The following is a 12,540-nucleotide window of genomic DNA, read 5'->3' as shown; positions in this document are numbered from 1 at the left end:
TACAAGAATGGAGAAACTCAAAGAAAACAAATTATAAGCACAAGCAAAAAGTTCCTAAACAAGTTGATTGAGGAAGAAAAATCAAGAACAATCAACCAATGGATCTATGAACACAAGAACATCAACAATATAGATCCGAAAATTGAAACTCAAATTAAGACAAGACAAACACAAGAACACAAGAACACGGACACAAAAATAAAGAACACTTATCTCCTTGAAGACCTTGCTCTTGATACCAAAAATGATGGAGATGGTAAGGAGGAGTGATGAATGTTCTTCTCCTTAGCTCTCCTTATGCACGGATCTTCTTCAAGGAGATGGAAACCACAAAGATGAACACTATATGGAGGAGATTCTCGGATAGGAAGAAGGCTTAAGCCTTGGATGGAAGCATCCAAGCTTAAGGTGCAAGGGAAAGCTCACTTCAAAGAGGAGGAAATCCTAGAAGGGTTCCTAAGGTGAAGCTTTCTCTCATGGTGACTCTTGAACGAAATTTGGCTGAATAAGCTCTCAAATTTCATTATTCTCAAAAGTGAATACAAAGAGTGGAAGAATCACTTAAGTAGGGTTCCAAGTGTGCAACTTTGGGCGCCTAAATCCAAGGCTACATGTGGCGCCCAAAATTTGAATTCAAACTTGAAATTTGAATTCAAATTTTGGCTCCCATGTGCTAGTCCGAAAATTTAGGTGCCTAGATGCATTTAGGTTTGATTTGAGAGTTATTTAGGGTTAATTTGAGTGGCACATGTTCAGCCACCCATGGTTCTAAACATGTGACTCAAATGTAACTTAAATGACTTCCAAATTAAACCTAGTTTAACCTATTTTGCCTATTTAAGTAATTCTTGTATATTCCTAATCTAATGACCTAAATACAATGGTCAAACAAATACAATGGAAAGGAAAAATTACAAGAATGAAAATGAGCCCAATATTGGGTACCAAAAGCCCAAAGGCCCATGAAGCCCAAAACTAGGCCCAACAAGCCTAAAACCTAAAATGCTACTCTATGTGGTCCAAAATACAAGACCAAAATATACGATACCTATACTAACATGATGTATACAAAACATATGAAAATAGCTATAACAAAATATGGCCCATGAAAAGTTCAACTTGGGCCTTCCCAGGCCCATCAGGCCCATTGGGCCCTGACTGGCCCAAACCTTCATGTCTAGCCAACTCCTCTTGGCTCCTTCAATATGTCACCTCTTGCCTTCCTAGGCATGTTTCCATCATCTTCAAAAACAATTATGAAAAGCATTAAACATAAAAAAAAAATTTGTGAAAAGTTTTATGGAATTGAAAATACCACAAGGGAGTTTAGTGATTTCCACTTGAAAAGACTTGGTTATTAAGTGGTTCTTAGTAGCTCACCTCCCTTGATAGTGCAATTTGTACACTTAGACTTCCAAGTGTTATTTTTCCTAGAAAAGACCAAAAATATTTTGTTTCTTTTGCATAGCATATAAACTTCTTATTGCTTAATCATGAGTCATATTTCTCAAAGTGATAGTGACCTTGAATCTCCTAAAAGTTTTTCTCAAATTGTTAGGGAGGTTGAGGCACTAAAACTATGGAGACAACAAGAGGTACTTCAAAAAGAAAGGCAAAATATTGAAAGAGAAGTACAACTTGTTGCTCTTGAGGAACAGATAAACAAAATTAAGCAACAAGAAGCAAGACTTTTAGAAAAACTTAAAAAGCAAAAGAGTAAAAAAAAGTTCTACTAAAGGTTCCAATGGCTCCACAAGCCAAGAGGATGTGGTTAGTTTGAATGTAGATGAATATTACCAACCCATACCTAGAAGAGTCATTAAGGAACCAAAGGTTAGGGAATCAAGAGTTGATCTCCCTTCCTTTCATGGAAAAGAAGATGTGGATGCCTACTTGGATTGGGAAATGAAAGTGGAGCAAATCTTCACTTGTCATCAAGTAGGTGAGAAAAGAAAAGTTCCCTTAGCCACCTTAGCTTTCCAAGGACAAGCTATGAATTGGTGGATAGCCTTGGTAAGAGAAAGGCGACTTCATAATGATCCTCCTATAGCCTATTGGAATGATTTGAGGAGTGCTATGAGAAGAAGGCACATACCTTCTTATTATAGTAGGGAGTGTTAGAAAAGAATGGCACAATCCAAGAGGGGGGTGAATTGGATTCTATGACACTTTAAAAAATATCAGAGTATTTAGGATCTTTATTTCAATTAAACTTTTCTAAAAATGAATTTTCAATGAAGTTTCTTAAAGACTTGTTATAGAAGAATGAATCCTATATGCTTTCTTGATTAACAATTAATGGTGTTCAAAGATAATGTCAATATGTAATGCTTTGATTCAGTTCAGACCAATGATATTCATGCACACATATTAACCAAGAACAATCTTCTTTAATGCTCAATCAATAAATTACACAAAGTAAAAGATAAGGGTAAGAAGAAGATTGCACAAGTCTTTTATCCTGGTTCAGCCACTCCACATGTGACCTACATTCAGTCCTCAATCACAACCTGATCAAGATTTGTTCCACTATCTTAATGAAGAAGGTTTACAAGCATACCACACATGCATATACTCCTACATTCAAGATAACCACTTTCTTGATCCAAAGAAAGCACCCCTTGTAGAAACCCACTACAAGAATCTTTTACCACTTGAGAAACCCTCTCAAGATTTTATAAGTATTCACAAAAAATTAAGGAACGAATTCACCTGGAATTCAGAAGCAAATCTTAATCTTTTCCCTTTCATGAATGTGATGATGATGATGATTCTATCTCAAAGATTTTCTCAAACGTTTTTCTTCTTGGATTCACAAAGAAAACTCTCCAAGATTGTCACAAAGACTTCACAAAAACGCTTTTCTAATTTTGATTCTCAATTCTAACTCTGTTCTGAAGTTTCAAAAAGTTCAAACTATTTATAAAAGTTTCAGAACCAGATAATCGATTATTTTAAAGAATAATTGATTATTTTGTTCTTCAGGTTTTCTGGAAACCAACCAAGAAAAATATAATCGATTATTTTGCTGGATAATCGATTATTCCAGAAAGTCATTTCTAGGATAATCGATTATTTCACAAATAATTGATTATTGCAGCAAGGCATCACTTTTTGCCTGTTTGCTGGAATAATCGATTATATTTAATGATAATCGATTATTTTGAGTTAGTTTTCAAAACTTCGTTTTAAGTCTCAAAATAACTTCTTAATCCTTTTAACTCATCATCATACACTCCCTAATCAGTCTAGATATAGATTTAGCTTGTGTTGTGGTCATGTCACCAAGTGCCTGGCTTCAGTTGTGGTCATGTCACCAAGTGCTCCACCACTTGCAGCATCTATTATACTCCTCTCTATGTTATTCATCCCCTCATAAAAACATTGCAGCAACAACTGCTCAGAAATCTGGTGGTGAGGACAACTTGCACACAATTTCTTGAATCTCTCCCAGTACTCATACAAGCTCTCTCCACCAAGTTTCCTGATCCCTGATATATCTTTTCTGATTGTAGTGGTCCTCGAGGCAAGGAAGAATTTCTCCAAAAACATTCTTTTAAGATCATCCCAGCTGGTGATGGACCTGGGGCTAAATAATACAACCAATCTTTAGCAACTCCATCTAATGAGTGTGGAAATGCCTTCAAGTAAATGTGGTCCTCTTGAACATTAGGAGGCTTCATGGTAGAACAAACAATATGGAACTCCTTAAGATGTTTATTTGGATCCTCACCTGCATAACCATGAAACTTGGGCAACAAATGGATTAGTCCAATTTTAAGCACAAAAGGAACATCCTCTTTAGAATATTGAATGCACAAACTCTCATATGTGAAATCAGGTGCAGCCATCTCCCTAAGAGTCCTCTCACGGGGTCTACTATAAGGTTGTTCACCCATGTTTTCTGTTTGAATTGAATCAAGCTCAGATGCAACACTTACACTATGACTATCACTATGACTATTACTATCTAAAGATGGAATGATATGCTCTCTAATTAGTCTATGGAATGTCCTATCAATCTCAGGATCAAATGAATGCAAAAAACCTGGGTTGCTCCTAGTCATTGTCGCAACCCGAAAATTTCTGATCTCACGACATATGGTTTAGACATCCTTTTAAAAGTCTCATTAATTAAAGAATGCTCGGATACCAGACTAATCCTTAATTAATGATTTTTGAAAATAGGTTCATGGAGTCGCTACCAATATTTTACTCAAAACATTGGAAAAAGAAAAGGTTTTTTAAAGATCCAACTATGGCCTTGATAACCAGAGGGAGGTATTAAGCACCCCTACAGCGCCCTCAATCGGTACCCTATGATGAAGTTAACATGATAAGAATTAATAAATTAAATATTGAATCCCCTTTATTAATATTTATTTACATGCTTAAAATATAAATTAAGCGATTAACCCTAAAATATCTACATTATGACGTTTATTATAACAAAAAAGAGATAAAGATGAGAAATAAAAGGAAGAGAAGAAGATTGGATGAAATACCTCTTGTACAAGCTTTATTGAATCTTCAAATATAGAAAAGGTGCTTCGTGGCAACCTTTCACACTACAGTATGCCTCACAGATCTCAAGAAATACAATAGGAGGAAGAGAGAATATAGAGATGCGACACAAATCTCAAGAAATATAATAGAAGGGAGAGAGATAGAGAATTTTCGTGCTCAAAGGAGTCTTATTTGAAATTTCTCTGGCCGCCCTAAGAACTGTGCCCGAAGCTTCTATTTATAGGAATCAGAAGGGGCCAGAACGGCCTGTTCCGGATTCGGAACGGCCCGTTCTGGCCCAATCGTGTTGCGGGTTGCATCAATTGTCCTGTGGCGGAGGCTAGGTGGGCCAAGTCACTGTCAAATCATGGCGCTTGGGCTGCTACGCTCTTAAGTCAAAAGAGTTGCGCCCTGACTATCAGCTATAGCTTTTGGCCTAGTGGTAAGCGCTCGATCCAACAATTGGTATCAGAGCCAAGGTCATGAGTTCGATACCCAGCGGGGCAATTGTTGAGGGGGAGATTGTTGCGGGTTGCATCAATTGTCTCGTGGCGGAGGCTAGGTGGGCCAAGTCACTATCGAATCATGGCGCTTGGGTTGCTGCGCTCTTAAGTAAAAAGAGTTGCACCCTGACTATTAGCTATAGCTTTTGGCCTAGTGGTAAGCGCTCGATCCAACAATTGGTATCAGAGCCAAGGTCATGAGTTCGATACCTAGCGGGGCAATTGCTGAGGGGGAGATTGTTGCGGGTTGCATCACTTATCCCGTGGCGGAGGCTAGGTGGGCCAAGTCACTGTCGAATCATGGCGCTTGGGCTGCTGCGCTCTTAAGTAAAAAGAGTTGCGCCCTGACTATCAGCTATAGCTTTTGGCCTAGTGGTAAGCGCTCGATCCAACAAATCGTTATGTGCAAATTTCGAACCCTAGAACGGCCTGTTCTGAAAACGGAACGGCTCGTTCTAGAGTAGAAATTAACACGAATTTTCCTTTTCTAGAATAGCCCGTTCCAAATTTTCCTTGTTTGGAACGGCCCGTTCCACCCAAAATATTTAGGTGTTTTTAGTTACGCTGGAACGACCCGTTCTGATATTGGAACGGCCCGTTCCGGGGTTCAGAACGGCCCGTTCCGATTTTGGAACGGCCCGTTCTGATTTTGTAACGGCCCGTTCTGATTTTGGAACAGCCCGTTCTGGGTTACTAAAACCACCATATTTGGCCTTTAGGCCTTATGATGTCCTGTCTTGTTGTTTGACTGCTTCGGAAGCTCCTTCCCTTCATAACGGAGGTCCATTTCTTTCTTTGTGTGCCCCCGGACGAAATTGGGTGTCTACAGCTGCCCCTCTTTACTTGTCCTTTGGAGTAGCTATGTTGCTTTTCCAAAGGCAAGTAAAGACGTAGACATTTCATCCGGGTCTCCTCCTCGTCTCTTTGGTGTTGGCGCTTCTACGTTCCTTCTCTGGGATAGGTGTATTTGCTCATGTACTCGCCCTTTAGAGCAGTTGAGTGTTGGTTGCATACTCTATTGGGTAACAAGGCTGACAAACTGTACACCTGATCTTTGATCTTCAAGTAGATGCTCCATTGTTTCTCTTGTGATAGTGCGTTCTTTTATTTGTATCTTGTTGAAGAGGGAGTATTTTCGTAGCTCAGCTTCCCTCACGTCTTTGTCGTATACCGGATTGGGAGATGACTACAGTCTCTCTAGACCTTTCCCTCATGGCTTTGTCGTATACTGGATTGGGATGCAAGTACAGTCTCTCCAGACTTTTCCCTCACGGCTTTGTCGTATACCGGATTGGGATGCGAGTAAAGTCTCTCTAGACCTTTCCCTCACGGTTTTGTCGTATACCATATTGGGATGCGACTACAGTCTCTCCAGACCTTTCCCTCACAGCTTTGTCGTATACCAGATTGGGATGTGAGTACAGTCTATCCAGATCTTTCCCTCACGGCTTTGTCATATACCGGATTGGGATGCGAGTATAGTCTCTCCAGACCTTTCCCTCACGGCTTTGTCGTATACCGGATTGGGAGGTGAGTACAGTCTCTCCAGACCTTATTGTATTTGAGGAAATTGTCGATGCCCTCATTGGTTTGCCTAACTTGTGGTAGATATTGCCCCAAGGATGTTGGGCAGGAGGTGTGTTGTGATGCCTCTAATTTGGGATGCTTTTGTCTTTTGTTCAGATGCTGTCAATTGGAATTTGTGTTTTCCTTTTTTGGCTTTTCTTGTCGAGATGCAGAAATGTTGAATGCTTATTTTATGCAAGATTTATTTATTTATTTTTGAATAATCCCCTTTGGATAAAGAAAGTTTTCTAAGTGTGTGAAATGCTTTTGGATGCATGCAATGTATGTTGATTTTAGCTTTTTGTTTTTTTTTTGTTTTTTTTTAACTTAGAAGGTGGCTTCCCTTTTCTACTTCTCACGAATAAACTATTCAGCTTGATGCACGACATTTAGTTTTATTGGCCGTTTGATGTATTGAACCGTCTTGGGGCTCTCTCTTTTCTTTTTCTTCTTTTGTTTTTTTTAGAAACCCTAACTTTTGCCTAGGATGTATCCTAGCGGGTATTTTTGCTCTTTTCTTTTGCCCTAATTTTTGCCTAGGATGCCCTTTGCGGGTTTTCATTCGAGCGGGTTATTTTCATTTTTTTTCCTTCTTTTTATTTTTTTGGACATGTTTAAATTTTGACAACCATCAACAAAATATGTCATTAGGATAGGACAAGACAGAAATGAAAGAAAGGATGATTTAGAATGAATGGGTGGTTAAGGTAGGTCAGTGTTTAAGTTTTTTAAACAAACATTTCCTTGGATAATTATTATAATCACTCTTCTAATTATCTTGGACTACATGTCTGAGTCTCGGGCAGAGTCCTTCCAAAAGTTTTGGCCTTTAGCAGGAGTATTCAAACCGCCTTTTGGTTTTCCACTTGAAAAGTCGTCACTTGCTATTTTTTTTAATTTTTTATATTCCTAATTTTTGCCTAAGACATATCCTAGCGAGATTTTTTTTTTTTGCCTAGGACGCCCTTTTTGGTTTTTTCACCCTAGCAATATTTTGCAAGTGATGTCTTTGGGGCATAACACTTCTTTGCTTTAACGAAACCTCCTGCTATCTACGTTAACGCTGCCCCTGTCCCGTACACCAAGGAGAAAGATGTTGCCCCGGCCTACGGGTGTTGAGAGTTCTTTCATGGACCGAGATTTCTGCTTCTTTTGTCAACTTGTCGGAGCCTTCCCTATCTTCCCGCTTTTTAAGCCTTGCTCAACCCTTTCACCTATGGTGACTATGTCGGCAAAAAGGGTCAATGTGTTCCCTATCATCTTGTCATAATAGGGTCCACTTAAAGAGTTGATGAACATTGTCACCATCTCCTTGTCAGATAATGAAGGCTCTATTTGTGCATCCAATTCTCCATCTCTGTGCATAGGTTTTGAAGGACTCATTGCCCTTCTTGCTCAAGCTTTGTAAATCAGACCTATCAGGAATTAGGTCGATGTTATACTTGTATCGACGAAGAAAAGCATCGGCTAACTGTTTCCATGTTTGGATTTTCCCTCCATCCAGCTGCATGTACCAGTTGAGAGCGACATCTGAAAGGCTTTCCTGAAAACAGTGTATCAGGAGCTTTTCATTGTCCACGTAGGCTGCCATCTTCCTACAGTACATTGTTAGATGTCCTTTTGGACAACTGGCTCCGGTGTACTTTTGGAAGTCATGGATTTTGAACTTGGTGGGGAATTGGATGTCTTGCACTGTAGACACCCAATTTTGTCCGGGGGGCACACAAACAAAGAAATGGACCTCCATTACGAAGGGAAGGGGCTTCCAAAGTAGGCAAACAACAAGACAAGACATTAGAAGGCCTAAAGGCCAAATAAGGTGGTTTCAGTAGCCCGGAACGGGCCGTTCCAAAATCGGAACGGGCCGTTCCAAAAACTCAGAACGGGCCGTTCCACAATCGGAACGGACCGTTCTGAACCCCTGAACGGGCCGTTCCAATGTAAGAACGGGCCGTTCCAAACAAGGCAAATATGGAACGGGCCGTTTTGGAAAAGGAAAATTTGTGTTACTTTCTACTCTGGAACGGGCCGTTCTGTTTTTAGAACGGGCCGTTCCAGGGTACGAAATTTACACATAATAATTGGGCCAGATGGGCCGTTCCGAAACCGGAACAGGCCGTTCTGGCCCACTGCTGATCCCTATAAATTGAAGTCTTGGGCACAGTTCTCGGGGTGGCCAGAGAAATTTTGAATAAGACTCCTTTGAGCATGAAAATTCTCTATTTCTCTCCCTTCTATTATATTTTTTGAGATTTGTGTCGCATCTCTATATTCTCTCTCCCCCCTATTGTATTTCTTGAGATTTGTGAGACATACTGTAGTGTGAAAGGTCGCCACAAAGCACCTTTTTCATATTTGAAGATTCAATAAAGCTTGTTCAAGAGGTATTTCAGCTAATCTTCTTCTCTTCCTTTTATTTCTTATCTTTATCTCTTTTTTTTGTTATAATAAACGTCATAATGTAGATATTTTAGGGTTAATCGCTTAATTTATATTTTAAGCATGATTTATATTTTAAGCATGTAAATAAAATATTAATAAAGGGGATTCAATATTTAATTTATTAATTCTTATAATGTTAACTTCATCATAGGGTACCAATTGAGGGCGCTGTAGGGGTGCTTAATACCTTCCCTACACGTAACCGACCCCCGAACCCAATTCTGGTTATCAAGGCCATTGTTGGATCTTTAAAAAACCTTTTCTTTTTCCAATGTTTTGAGTAAAATATTGGTGGCGACTCCATGAACCTATTTTCAAAAACCATTAATTAAGGATTAGTCTGGTGTCCGGGCATCCCTTAATTAATGAGACTTTTAAAAGGATGTCTAAACCATACGTCGCGAGATCGGAAATTTTCGGGTTGCGACATGCACCAAGCACATATCCGCAGCCTCTTGAACATCAAAACTATGACCTTCCACAACTCTCAGTCTTTCTTCCAAGGCGTTCAGATGATCTTTGGAAAAGTCACCGGCGCTGCTAGTAGTATTGTCGTGTTGCAATTTGTTCATGGCCTCAAGCATTCTAGCCATTTGTTCCTTGAGATGTTCAAGCTCCTCATTGAGGACACGATTTCTTTCCTCTAGGTCTTCCATAGCTTTTATCTTTTGAGCTCGTGTGAGTACGGAATGTTGAAAAGCCACCTTTAAGGGATAAGATAATTTCCTATTAAGCTTATTTAAATGATAATGCATAAAGGAAGTCTCTCAAAAAAGACTTTGTAGCCACTCCTTTGAACATGAGATCAAAGTGTCCCTTTTCGTATTTTTTTACGATGTAACAAAGGTCACACTAATTGGAGTTCATTAGTCTTTGTGAGAAATCTCCTTGTGATCATAGGAATGTATGTGGTATGCATGTCCCGCCTTTTTACTCTCTCTTTTATATTTTTTATTTTTTTATTTTTGGAAAATGCATGATGCCCCCCTTTTTTAAAGAGGGGATGTATGATTCTCACATATCTTATTTTCACACTAGGTTTTCTCTCACATGATAATGCTTTTTTATTTTTTGTTTTTTTGTTTTTTTCTTTATCTTAGGGGAAATATAAAAAAAAATGAATGGTTTGAATAGACAAAATGCAACAAACATATGCTCATACAATCCACAAGCAGTCGCGTATAAATCCATGGTCTGTGATCCCTGTTAAGAAAAGTGCATTGTATAGGGCGGTTCTAATTATCCTCACTTTGGTCTTAAGGTCCCCAAGGTGCCCCATTATAGGGACCCAGTATCTTTGTCGCCGTCACCTGGAAAACTCTAAGGTCTGTCGCAGTATTTTGGGCTAGAGTAACCGTTTATCACCTTGAGTGTGATTTCCGACAAGGCTCGCAGGCTCGAAGGCCAAACTTGGGCCGGTCGTATGTGTAGACCCCTAAAATTGTCCAGGTCAGAAATAAGACTTGAAGACTCTCGAAGACCGAAGGAAAGTCAGCCGAAAGGACTCCTGGAAGACCCTAGGATGATTCTTCATAGGTTTAGAAGTCTTAGAGTAGCTTAAAATAAGGATGTGGGAGGATTGGAGCTCAATACGGCCTCCTAGAAGTTCAGTACGGCCGTAATGAACAATTTGAACTACAATACGGCCGTACTGAAACCAATACGGCCGTACTGAAGTTTTTGAACTTCAGTACGGCCGTACTGAATTCAATACGGCCGTACTGTAGTTCAAAACTTCAGTACGGGCCGTATTGATGTCAGAGGCCGTACTGCGCCTCACTCCTATATATAGGACGTCATTTGGACGTCATTCCACACATTTGGACACTTTTTCCATACTTTTGGACCCTCTTGCTGAGTATTCTGGGGTTTTTGAGCAGTGTTCTGCCCTAAAAGTCTCTCCGAGAGCCGATCCGACAAAGTTCCTGAGTTCTGAGCATTTAGCTTGAGGATTCGAACTAGTCGAAGGGAAATCTTTTTGATTTCCATAGTAAAAATTAATCTTTAGGGAAGGAGCGAGCAAGCGTGTAGTGGGAAGGAGCGCCAAAAAGCCTCCTAACGTCTGTTTGAATATATAAAAGCACGCTTCAAAGGTTTCTTTTTCAAATCCTACCTTTTATTGCTTTCTGATTGTTGCATTGCATTTTTCATCATGTAGATATCTCGTTTATAGTCGTTTCTAATAAATAGGGGTAATTTAGTAATTTTACACTGTTATTTATAAAATAATCCGTCATAGGGAACCCGAAAGGGGCGTTGTGGGGTGCTAACACCTTCCTCACATGTAACCGACTCCCTTACCCGACTCTGGTTGTAATGGCCAAGGTTGATTTGCGAAAATCAATTGCCTTATCCCTTTTTCCAATGTTTTGAGTAAAACATTGGTGGCGACTCCAAGAACCCTTCTTTTTGCGAAAACCACTAATCCATGGAGGGTCCCGCTTGGGATTAACATGGATTGGTGAATCATTTAATAAAATTGTTAGTTCGATGAGGTCTCAGTTTGAGAATAAGTCGTTCTAACAATCCATCATTTTTCAAAACTTAAAAAGAGTCCAACCATCGTCGCGAATGCCAAGGTCCGTTTCGGCGGGTGGCGACAGATGGCGACTCCACTGGGGAAGCCTCGAGAGTCAGTCCCATTTAGTGATGGATTATTTCTAAAATGATAGTTCAAAATTACTTCATTACCCCTAGCTTGTATGATAATATGTTTTATCTATGTGGTTTTTAATAACTGTTGTATGTTTAAATTTTCGCAATTGTTTGAAATAAAAACTGCACACAAACCTTTGCACACAACAGTTCCCTCTATACCCGGGGGCATGAGTGGAAAGCCATAGGGAGTGGATGCTAGTACGGCCGGTTGTCGAATGGGTCTATAGGTGCCGTAGACCGTTGTCGGAAAACATCACTCAAGGTGAAAACCATGAACTCAAGTTCGACAGTGCGTTGGAACTTTCCATCGACTTACGACGAGAGGAATTGGGTCCCTATAATGGGGGCACCTTGGGGGCCTTAGACCAGTGAGAACAGTTAGAACCTCCTTGAATATGCACTTTTCTGCAGGATACCCCTACCTCGTGATTCGCTCGTGACTGTTCGTGGATGAGTGAATTGTTTGTGTATAGATCTATGTGACATTGTTTGTGCATTAATAATAAACCTCGTGATAAGGTCTAAGAATAACCCCCATGCATGAAAAATGTCATGACATGAGAGGAAAGACCATGTGTGAAAATATAATAAAAGTGAGGAGCATGTGCATCATTACCAATAAGACATCATGCATCCTCATAACCATTCATTTTAGGCTCACCAATACCCCTTGACATGAGTGAAAGAGACCCATGACTATTGAGATTCTCCGTTGGGGAGAGATCATAAGTCAAGGAGGGTGGTAAACCTCCGTCTTAAAAAGGCAGCGCCTTAAAGATAGAGGGTTATCAAGCTCATGTCAAGAGTGTATTCATTCCATAAATAAACTAATTAGATTAAGCATTCATTTTAGAAAGTGGCTGGT

At 39.8% G+C, this 12,540-nt stretch overlaps 1 non-coding gene across 1 annotated transcript; it reads left to right on the top strand.

Moving 5' to 3' along the window:
• Positions 1-3,405: 3,405 nt before the first annotated feature.
• LOC145958499 (small nucleolar RNA R71) lies at positions 3,406-3,511 on the top strand. Its single transcript, XR_014434340.1, has one exon. It is a non-coding gene; the product is annotated as a small nucleolar RNA R71 (small nucleolar RNA).
• Positions 3,512-12,540: the final 9,029 nt, after the last annotated feature.

The sequence above is a fragment of the Cajanus cajan genome, chromosome 5 (assembly GCF_000230855.2).
Source record: "Cajanus cajan strain Asha chromosome 5, NIPB_CcT2T_4, whole genome shotgun sequence".
Taxonomy (NCBI): domain Eukaryota; kingdom Viridiplantae; phylum Streptophyta; class Magnoliopsida; order Fabales; family Fabaceae; genus Cajanus; species Cajanus cajan.
Note: the sequence above shows the minus strand (reverse complement) of the source record. Positions and strands in the feature narration are given on the sequence as shown.